This window comes from Salmo trutta, chromosome 6 (assembly GCF_901001165.1).
Source record: "Salmo trutta chromosome 6, fSalTru1.1, whole genome shotgun sequence".
NCBI classification, from domain to species: Eukaryota; Metazoa; Chordata; class Actinopteri; order Salmoniformes; family Salmonidae; genus Salmo; species Salmo trutta.
The window spans coordinates 11,889,361-11,900,905 of NC_042962.1; the positions used below are offsets into that span (position 1 = coordinate 11,889,361).

Here is an 11,545-nt window from a genome sequence, read left to right on the forward strand (position 1 = left end):
AGAGGGAGAGAGAGGGGAGAAGAGTAGGAAAGAGAAGGATAGAGAGGGGAGAAGAGTAGGAGAGAGAGGGGAGAAGAGTAGGAGAGAGAGGGAGAGAGAGAGGAGAAGAGTAGGAGAGGGAGAGAGAGGGGAGAAGAGTAGGAGAGGGAGGGAGAGAGAGGGGAGAAGAGTAGGAGAGAGAGGGAGAGAGGAAGAGATGGGGAGAAGGGTAGTAGAGAGAGGGAGAGAAGAAGAGAGGGGGAGAAGAGTAGTAGAGAGAGGGAGAGAGGAAGCGATGGGGAGAAGAGTAGTAGAGAGAGGACAAGAGAAAGAGAGGGGGGATGAGAGTAGTAGAGTGAAGGAGAGAGGAAGAGAGGAGGGATAAGAGTAGTAGGGAGAGAGAGAGAGAGAGAGAGATGAGAAGATTAGCAGAGAGAGGGAGAGAGGAAGAGAGGGGGAGAAGAGTAGTAGAGAGATGGGAGAAAAGTAGTAGGGAGAGGGGAGAAGAGAAGTAGGAGAGTCAGTGAGTGAGTGAGTGAGTGAGTGAGTGAGTGAGTGAGTGAGTGAGTGAGTGAGTGAGTGAGTGAGTGAACGCCACTGTCACGCCCTGATCTGTTTCACCTGTCTTTGTGATTGTCTCCACCCTTCCTCCAGGTGTCACCCATCTTCCCCATCATCCCCTGTGTATTTATACCTGTGTTCCCTGTTTGTCTGTTGCCAGTTCGCCTTGTTTGTTCAAGTCAACCAGCGTTTTGTGTCTCAGCTCCTCCTGGTTTTGACCCTTGCCTGTCCTGACTCCGAGCCCACCTGCCTGACGACTCTGCCTGCCCCTGAGCCTGCCTGCCAACCTGTACCTTTTCCCCCCTCTGGATTACCGACCGCTGCCTTACCCTGAGCCTGCCTACCGCCCAGTACTGTTGCCCCACCTCTGGTTTACTGACCCCTGCCTGCCTTGACCTGTCTATTGCCTGCTCTTGTTAGTATATTAAACTATTGTTGATTCGACGTGGTCTGCATCTGGGTCTTACCTTCATACCTGATAGCCACATAGGTACAACTGTTCCACATGGCACACCCCACAGACACATCTCAATGTGTTGGTGAATATTCATTTAGGGATACAATTTTGTATGTTGACAAGTTTACAGTTAAAAGCATAGGAATATCAAAATGCACCTCTCCAAAGGCATTTTTGCAACATTTGATTCAAATGACCATTTATGGGGTCAGAACACCCAGTTTCTCCCTTTTCAGAATATTTGGCTTCAGTTTTAGAACTTATTGTCACGATTTCCACCGAAGGTGGCGCCTCTCCCTGTTCGGGTGGTGCTCAGCGGTCGTCGTCGCCGGTCTACTAGCTACCACTGATCCTTTTTTCCTTTTCGTTTAGTCATGTCTGTTTTGTTGTGCACCTGTTTCTTGTTTGGGTTGATTAGTGTGGGTATTTATTTTCTTTCTACCCGCTTTGTGTCGTGTGGGTTTATTTTTTGTTTCCCTGTGTTATGTTTGGGAAACGTTGTTTTTGTTCATTTTTTTCATTCAGGTTATGTTATTGGGATTTCATTCTTTTTGTCATTGTTGGACTGTATATTTTTGTCTGGTGCCTGTATGAATTTTTGATAGACTTTATTAAACTCTAGTTATTGAAATTATCTTCTCTCCTGCACCTGACTCCTACACCCAGCTCTCATAAAGAGACATTACACTTATGTAAGAAACATATGTTTAATTCTCATCCATTGGCAGGCTACATTGTGAGGGTATATAAAGAAGGGACTGTGCCTCATAGACTACGTCCTTTCTGAAGAGGTTCCATTTCAGAATGAGAGCTGCTGTAACTCTGCTCGTGTTGTTGTTCTGTCTGTCTGGGGCATGGGCTCAGGGACAGAGTGGAGGGGCCAGAGAGAATGGCATCACAGTGAAGGGGGACTGAAGCTACAGAGACGACCCACAAACAGACGACCGAGCTGAGAGACATGGTGGTGGAACAGAGAGTGGAGCTGACTGTCACCAAGACTGAACTGAAGAACATGGAGGCCAGACTGAAGGACAGTGAGGACCTGGTAGATGAGCAGAAGTTTGAGCTCAGGCTCACCAAGATTAAGCTAGAGGAACTGGAGACAGAGAACGCAGGCAAAGCACTCCTACGTGTATGGACATCTCTTTCATACACAGTGATGAAAATGTTTTAATAATTGTTTTGTTCACATAATTCCAGCACAAGCAGCTGAACTGTCAGCCACGGAGGCCAGAGTAACAGCCAGTGAGAGGGAGAACACAGGTAATACAAAGAAGTCATTGATACAATAAACTAATATCCTAAAAACATGGTTAGCTAAGTTTCAGTTTCCTAATGTATGTTTCTGTAACCGCAGCCTTCGAAGCCAGACTGAGTGTCATTGAGAGGGAGGTGGAGGAGCTGGGACAGAGAATGTAGCACCAGTAAAGCTGAACTTCACTAAAACACCTTCCATAGTTTGATTTGATTGTGAGGTCATTATCATTTTGTAGAGGACAAAACACATGAGATGTTATACTCGGTATGAAGATGTATTTTAATAATATGGGCTTCACAGAAAATATTCAAGGCTTGTTTTTCGGTACATCCCCTGTGTTCACAGACAGACCAAAGGTGGCTTTCTCTGCTGGTTTGACTGATTCAGGACCTGTAGGATCCTTCAATACTGACACCACATTGATGTACCGTAGAGTCATCACTAACATCAGCAAGGCCTACAAGCCAACTACAGGTAATAACCACACTAAGCAACACACACTGAATCGATCTACAGTCCAGCATTATTAACAGTGTCTCTGAGTGACAGACAGTGCTGATCTCTTCCTGCTTCTCCTCTGATGCAGGTATCTTCACAGCACCAGCGGGATGAGTCCACATCTTTGAGACACACGGTTCCCAAGTCTTTGTTTTTTTTTCCTTTACCACAATGACAAGATGCTGATGTTAATTGTTGATCAGGAGGATGGTTATTATATGTTTCTATCTAATGCTTTGACTGTAGAGCTGGAGGAGAAGGATGTGGTCTAAATGCATCTCCTGACAAACAGGGGGGATCTGTCAGGGATTTCTTCGTCGTTTGACAATATGGCGAAATCATCATCGGAAAATGAGGACCAATATGCAGCAGAGTTGAGATAGTTCATTTTGAACTTTTAATAAATTCCAAAACGAACATACAAAACAAAAACGATCTCACGATACACTGACAGTCCTGTTAGGCTTACACACGCTAAACACGGAACAATCTCCCACAATAAACAGACAAACTCACCCAACTAATATAGGACTTCCAATCAAAGGCAACACCACACAGCTGCGTTCAATTGGAAGTCCACCCCAATTAACCAAACATAGACATACAACTAACTAGATCAACATAGAAATAGGTAAACAAGGAACAGTGCCCAAAACCCCGGAATACTTCAATCAAATGCCCTTTTTAGAAAAACACCACCCCTAACCACATAAAACAAATACCCTCTGCCACGTCCTGACCAAACTACAATACCAATTAACCCTTATACTGGCCAGGACGTGACAGTACCCCCCCCCCTTAAAGGTGCTAACCCCGGAAGCACCTTAAAAAAAAACAACAACCCCAAACAACAACAACAAAACAAAAATTCCCCCCTACTAAAGGGAGGGAAGGGAGGGTGGCTACACCCCCCCTCCCCAACCCACCTATATCTGGAGGTGGCTCCGGTTCTGGCCGTTCCAGGCAGTCGGGCCACTCTGGCAGCTCGGGGCAGTCTGGCAGCTCGGGGCAGTCTGGCAGCTCGGGGCAGTCTGGCAGCTTGGGGCAGTCTGGCCACTCTGGCAGCTCGGGGCAGTCTGGCCACTCTGGCATCTCGGGGCAGTCTGGCCACTCTGACATCTCCGGGCAGTCTGGCCACTCTGACATCTCCGGGCAGTCTGGCCACTCTGACATCTCCGGGCAGTCTGGCCACTCTGACATCTCCGGGCAGTCTGGCCACTCTGACATCTCCGGGCAGTCTGGCCACTCTGGCAGCTCCTGACTAGTGGGTGGCTTTGGCGACTCTTCACTGACGGGCGGCTCTGGCGATTCCTCACTGACGGGCGGCTCTGGCGACTCTTGACTGACGGGCAGTTCTGGCGACTCTTGACTGACGGGCAGTTCTGGCGACTCTTGACTGACGGGCAGTTCTGGCAACTCTTGACTGACGGGCAGTTCTGGCGACTCTTGACTGACGGGCAGTTCTGGCGACTCTTGACTGACGGGCAGTTCTGGCGATTGTTGACTGGCAGGCAGCTCTGGTGACTTTAGACTGGCGAGGCTGGGTTTACGCACTAGATGCCTTGTGCGTGGTGCTGGTACTGGGCGTACCAGACTGGGAACACGCACCTCCAGGCTAGTGCGGGGAGCGGGAACAGGACGAGTCGGACTGGGCTGACGTACTTCCGGGTCCGCACGAGAGACAGGAGCTGGAAACCTAGGGCTATGGAGGCGCAAATTGCGATGATATTCCAACCGGACAATAGCGTATTCATTGATGGAGAAAAAGAAGGAACAGCATGCTCGCGTGACCGCACATATCCAATCCCTTTGTTGCCAGGCAGTCCACTCAGAAACTGAGCTCCTATTATCTGCTCAGTAACAGGAGAAGGCTGAAACAACTTTCTGAAGGCTTTAGACAGCCAATGGAAGCCTTAGGAAGTGCAACGTAACCCCACGGATACTGTAGTTTCGAAAGGGACTAGAAAGAAGAACTACAATTCTCAGATCCTCCACTTCCTGGTTGACTTTTTCTCAGGTTTTTGCCTGCCATATGAGTTCTGTTATACTCACAGACACCATTCAAACAGTTTTAAAAAGTTCAGAGTGTTTTCTATCCAAATCTACTAATAATATGCATATTCTAGTTTCTGGGCCAGAGTAGTAACCTGTTTAAATTGGGTACGTTTTTCATCCGGCCGTGAAAATACTGCCCCCTAAAAATTCACTGAAGTTGGAGACTTATATCTCCCTCACTAACTTCAAGCAACGACTGTCAGAGCAGCTTACCGATCGCTGCAGCTGTACACAGCCCATCTGTAAATAGCCCATCCAACCAACTACCTACCTCATCCCCATATTTGTTTTAGTTTTTTCTGCTCTTTTGCACACCAGTTTTCTGCTCTACTTGCACTTCCTCATCTGCACATCTATCACTCCGGTGTTGATTGCTAAATTGTAATTACTTTGCCACTATGGCCTATTTATTGTCTTATCTCCTTACTTCATTTGCACACACTGTATACAGATTTTCTATTGTGTTATTGACTGTATGTTTGCTTATCCGATGTGTAACTCTGTGTTGTTGTTTTTGTCACACTGCTTTGCTTTATCTTGGCCAGGTCGCAGTTGTAAATGAGAACTTGTTCTCAACTTGTTCTCTACTTGGTTAAATAAAGGTGAAATAAAAAATAAAAAAATAAAAATGTTAGCATAATATTGCTTCCACCTATACTGATGCAGTACTTGAGGGTTAATGAGAGCAGACGAGGAGAGTTAGACAATCTGAATCATTGTCAACCAATCATAGGGAGGAAGAGAGGAGGAGTACCACTTTATCAGCATCCTTGACAGAATCCTATTTTCTTACACTCTCTCTCTCTCTCTCTCTCTCTCTCTCTCTCTCTCTTTCTCTCTCTATTTCTCTCGCTCTCTCTCTCTTTCTCTCTCCTCACACTCTCTCCTTCTCTCTCTCTCTCTCTCTCTCTTTCTCTCTCCTCACACTCTCTCTTTCTCTCTCCTCACACTCTCCTTCTCTCTCTCTCTCTCTCTTTCTCTCTCCTCACACTCTCTCCTTCTCTCTCTCTCTCTCTCTCTCGCTCTCTCTCTCTTTCTCTCTCCTCACACTCTCTCCTTTTCTCTCTCTCTCTCTCTCTCGCTCTCTCTCTCTCTCTCTTTCTCTCTCCTCCCCTTTCTATCTATCCTTTAGACTAATTTAGTTAATTGAGCTCATGAAACGCTTCAGAAGCAAATTACTCCTTGACCGAATGTACTGTAAACATGGTTACTAATGTTTTTGTTTAGCTTAAGGTGTTGTTTTAAGAAGCAGTGCTATCCTTAATGCAGTGCTGTCATTAATTGTAACACAACAACACATTTTATTGTGTTACAGCTTTTCTGTTACAGGCCTACACACAATACCCCATAATGTCAAAGTGGAATTATGATTTTAGACATTTTTACAAATTAATAAAAAATGTAAAGCAATAATGTCTTGAGTCAATAAGTATTCAACCCCTTTGTTATGGCAAGCCTAAATAAGTTCAGGAGTAAAGATTTACTTAACAAGTCACATAAAGCCTCCTGACTGGCGCAGCAGTCTAAGGCATTGCAGTGGTTGAGGCATCACTACAGACCCGGGTTCGTGGCGGGCCAGTAGTCATTCTTTTGTCGCCAGCTGGACAGTGTTTCCTCCAACACGTTGGTGCAGCTGGCTTCCAGGTGGAGCAGTGTGCCAAGAAGCAGTGCGGCTTGGCGAGTTTGTGTTTCGGAGGACACATGGCTCTCGACCTTCACCTCTCCCGAGTCCGTAGGGGAGTTGCAGTGATGGGACAAGACTGTCACTACCAATTGGATATTTATTTTAATTTAACCTTTATTTAACTAGGCAAGTCAGCTAAGAACAAATTCTTATTTACAATGATGGCCTACCGGGTTAACTGCCTTGTTCAGGGGCAGAACGACAGATTATTACCTTGTGAGCTCAGGGATTCGATCCAGCAACCTTTCAGTAACTGGCCCAACACTCTAACCACTAGGTTACCTGCCGCCCCAGGATATCACGAAAAAGGGGTCAAATTAAAAAAATGATCACGTAATAATTTGCATGGACTCACTCTGTGTGCAATAAGAGTTTAAAATGATTTTTGAATGACTACTTCATCTCTGTACCCCACAATGATCTTTAAGGTCCCTCAGTCGAGAAGTGAATTTCAAACAGAGATTCAACCACAAAGACTAGGGAGGTTTTCCAATGACTCGCAAAGAAGGGAACGTAGATGGGTAAAAAAACTAAAACAGACATTGAGTATCCCTTTGAGCATGTAAAGTTATTAATTACACAAGTTATCATTACAGTTATTAATTACACAAGTTTCATTACAGTTATTAATTACACCCAGTTACTACAAAGATACAGGCGTCCTTCTTGACTCAGTTGCCGGAGAGGAAGGAAACTGCTCAGGAATTTCACCATGAGGCCAATGGTGATTTTAAAACAGTTACAGAGTTTAATGGCTGTGAAAGGAGAAAACTGAGGGCATTGTAGTTACTACACAATACTAACCGAAATGACAGAGAAATGACAAAGAAGGAACAAAGAAGGAAGTCAAAGAAGGAAGTCTGTCCAAAATAAAAAATATTCCAAAACATGCATCCTGTTTGCAATAAGGCACTAAAGTAAAACTGTAAATAATGTGGCAATTTTTTAAAACTTTATGTCCTGAATACAAAGAATTATATATGGGGCAAGTCCAACACAACCTATCACTGAATAACACTCTTCATATTTTCAAGCATACTGGTGGCTGCACCATGTTATGGGTATGCTTGGATCGGCAAGGACAATGAAGTTCAGACAAATTCACCTTTCAGCAGGACAATAACCTAAAACACAAGGTTCAATATACACTAGAGTTGCTTACCAAGACTACATTTATTCCTGAGTGGCCTAGTAACAGTTTTGACTTAAATCGACTTGAAAATCTATGGCAAGACTGGATAATGACTGTCTCACAATAATCAACAACCAACTTGACAAGTCTTGAATAATACAGATATATTTTTTAAGTGCAAATATTGTACAATCCAGGTGTGCAAAGCTCTTAAAGCTCTTAAAGCTCTTAAGACTTACCCACAAAGACACGCAGCTGACATCGCTGCCAAAGGTATTGACTCAGGGGTGTAAATACTTATGTAAATTAGATATTTCTGTATTTTTGTAAAAAATAACTTAGCAAAAATGGCTAAAAACATGTTTTTACTTTGTCATTATGGGGTATTGTGTTTAGATGTGTGAGAGAAAAATATTTTTTATATTTTCAGGCAACAACATGGAATTAGTCAATGGGCATGAATACTTTCTGAGGACACTGTATATGAGACCCCAAAACCCAGAATCTCCCTTCTCTCTCTCTCTTTTCTGGGAAAAGGAAACTTGTGTGACCCTACAGGTCTTTGAAAACGGAAATCATTTTTTCATTTTTTTCATACAGTAAATCCAAGACATCAGCAACTTCCTTTATCTTTTACTCTAAAGTGATGGTCTCTCCTCCTCTCTCCTCTTCTCTCTCCTCCTCTCTCCTCCTCTCTCTCTCCCCCCCTCTCTCTCTGACTAGCTGAAGTAGCTTTCACCTGCGTTTGGTATGACAGACCTTTTGAATTCTCCACGGTGTAATGTTCTATTAGGGATGAAAAGAGCTTGGGATCAGATAAGAGAGAATATTCTGATGGTGCTTGATGGGATCTCTAGTTCATTTGTGGAGTGAATGGACATTATGGGTGTGAGGCCATGGCAATATTGGATCTCTTATCCAGAATATAAGCCTGGCAAATGAATAGATATTAAAGTTAATGTGATTGGACGGCTGGAGGATCGGAACTACAGGAGTCAGAACTGCTAAATCATCCAATCAGAAGTAGGTGTTGTCATGGAATGAATAGCCTATTAACAGAACTTTGCAAGGTAGCAACATGACAGCCAATGGGTGAAGTGGGCCAGTGCTGAATTCAACAGACTCTCTTTCATTCCATGTGCAGCACTGGTAACCAAAGCAGATGTAGCATTGCTGTATAAGAGGTCTGGGCATTTATGGCGCAGGAGATCATGCCCTGTAATCACAAGGTCACTGGTTCAAGCCCTGGATTTCACTGCATTCTGCAGCACTAAATATGATTTTTTTTAAACTAATGGGAGCTGATTAGAGTCGGTCGCCTATTTGAAGCCCAGGACATTGTAGGTTGTACCACAATGTTTTCCTCTACAGAGCTCAACCCTCTTTTCCTTTAGCATATTTCAGTCAATCGACACAAATACAGTTAGGCCTACACAGTACATTCTGACAGTATAACACGTATGCTAATAGTGTATTCTGACCATATAACAGTATATAATAAAATATTCTAACAGTATATAATAATATATTCTGACAACAGTATATTATAGTATATTCTGACCATATAACAGTATATAATAATATATTCTGACAGTATAACAGTACATTATAGCCTTCCCTGTAGCTCAGTTGGTAGAGCATGGTGTTTACAACACCAGGGTGGTGGGTTCGATTTCCACGGGGGGCCAGCACAGGAAAAAAAAAAAAATGTATGAAATTGTATGAAATGTATGCATTCACTACTGTAAGTCACTCTGGATAAGAGTGTCTGCTAAATGACTAAAATGTAAATGTAATTATAGTACATTCTGACAGTATAACACGTATGCTAATAGTATATTCTGACTATATAACAGTATATAATAATATATTCTAACAGGATATAATAATATATTCTGACAGTATAACATTATAGTATATTCTGACCATATAACAGTATATAATAAAATATTCTAACAGTATATAATAATATATTCTGACAGTATAACAGTATATTATAGTATATTCTGACCATATAACAGTATATAATAATATATTCTGACAGTATAACAGTACATTATAGTATATTCTGACCATATAACAGTATATAATAAAATATTCTAACAGTATATAATAATATATTCTGACAGTATAACAGTATATTATAGTATATTCTGACCATATAACAGTATATAATAAAATATTCTAACAGTATATAATAATATATTCTGACAGTATAACAGTATATTATAGTATATTCTGACCATATAACAGTATATAATAATATATTCTGACAGTATAACAGTACATTATAGTATATTCTGACCATATAACAGTATATAATAATATATTCTGACAGTATAACAGTACATTATAGTATATTCTGACCATATACCAGTATATAATAATATATTATGACAGTATAACAGTACATTATAGTATATTCTGACCATATACCAGTATATAATAATATATTCTGACAGTATAACAGTACATTATAGTATATTCTGACCATATACCAGTATATAATAATATACTCTGACAGTATAACAGTACATTATAGTATATTCTGACCATATAACAGTATATAATAATATATTCTGACAGTATAACAGTACATTATAGTATATTCTGACCATATAACAGTATATAATAATATATTCTGACAGTATAACAGTACATTATAGTATATTCTGACCATATACCAGTATATAATAATATATTATGACAGTATAACAGTACATTATAGTATATTCTGACCATATACCAGTATATAATAATATATTATGACAGTATAACAGTATATTATAGTATATTCTTGTCATAATTGTCGTAAGGAGAGGACCAAAACGCAGCAGGGACATGTATACTCATCTTCTTTATTGACGGGAAAAGAAGGAAAAACCCAAACAAACACGTATACAAAAATAACAAAACGATGAACGACAAAATAACAGTCTTGAAGGCAACACAGCAATCCAAGAACAATCTCCCACAAACACTAAAACAAACACATACCCATATATAGGACTCTCAATCAGAGGCAACTAGAAAACACCTGCCTCTAATTGAGAGTCCAACCCCAATAAACGAGACATAGAAATACAAAAGACTAGAGACCACATAGAAATACAAACATAGAACATAACCCCAAAAACCCGGAACTAAGTAAACCAACACCCTACTAAATAAATCACCACCCCGAACCACATAAACAAAATACCCTCTGCCATGTCCTGACCAAACTACAATAACAAATAACCCTTATACTGGTCAGGACGTGACAATTCTGACCATATAACAGTATATAATAATATATTCTAAAAGTATATAATAATATATTCTGACAGTATAACAGTACATTATAGTATATTCTGACCATATACCAGTATATAATAATATATTCTAACAGTATATAATAATATATTCTGACAGTATAACAGTACATTATAGTATATTCTGACCATATACCAGTATATAATAATATATTCTGACAGTATATAATAATATATTCTGACAGTATAACAGTATATTATAGTATGTTCTGTTGCTAAAACATACAATGATCTATTCTGATTGAAGGTAGTCTATATAATAGAATAATAATATTATAATACGTCTCAGATTTCCATATGTCTGTTTGTATTCTGTCACACGTTGGACTAGATATTATTATTATTATTATTATGTAACGTGTGACAGAATACAAGCAGACATATGGATATCTTAGCGCACAACACAGTGTAGATATTGGCATTCTTCGGTACTTCCAGTGCTATTTTGAGAATATGCTAATAATCCACAGAGCGATTGACACTGAAGGTCACTAATTAACATAAATCAATTCTGCACTCATTTAGGAGAGAAACGCTGCAAATATAACCTAGTGTAGAAGACATTTTGGCCTTCTAACGTGTTGTGTAGGCTGTGGGCGCATTACTC

At 40.9% G+C, this 11,545-nt stretch overlaps 1 long non-coding RNA gene across 1 annotated transcript; it reads left to right on the forward strand.

Moving 5' to 3' along the window:
* Window positions 1-2,108: 2,108 nt before the first annotated feature.
* Window positions 2,109-2,402, forward strand: LOC115195192 (uncharacterized). Its single transcript, XR_003878608.1, has 2 exons — window positions 2,109-2,260; window positions 2,355-2,402. It is a non-coding gene; the product is annotated as an uncharacterized LOC115195192 (long non-coding RNA).
* The last annotated feature ends 9,143 nt before the right edge of the window (window positions 2,403-11,545 follow it).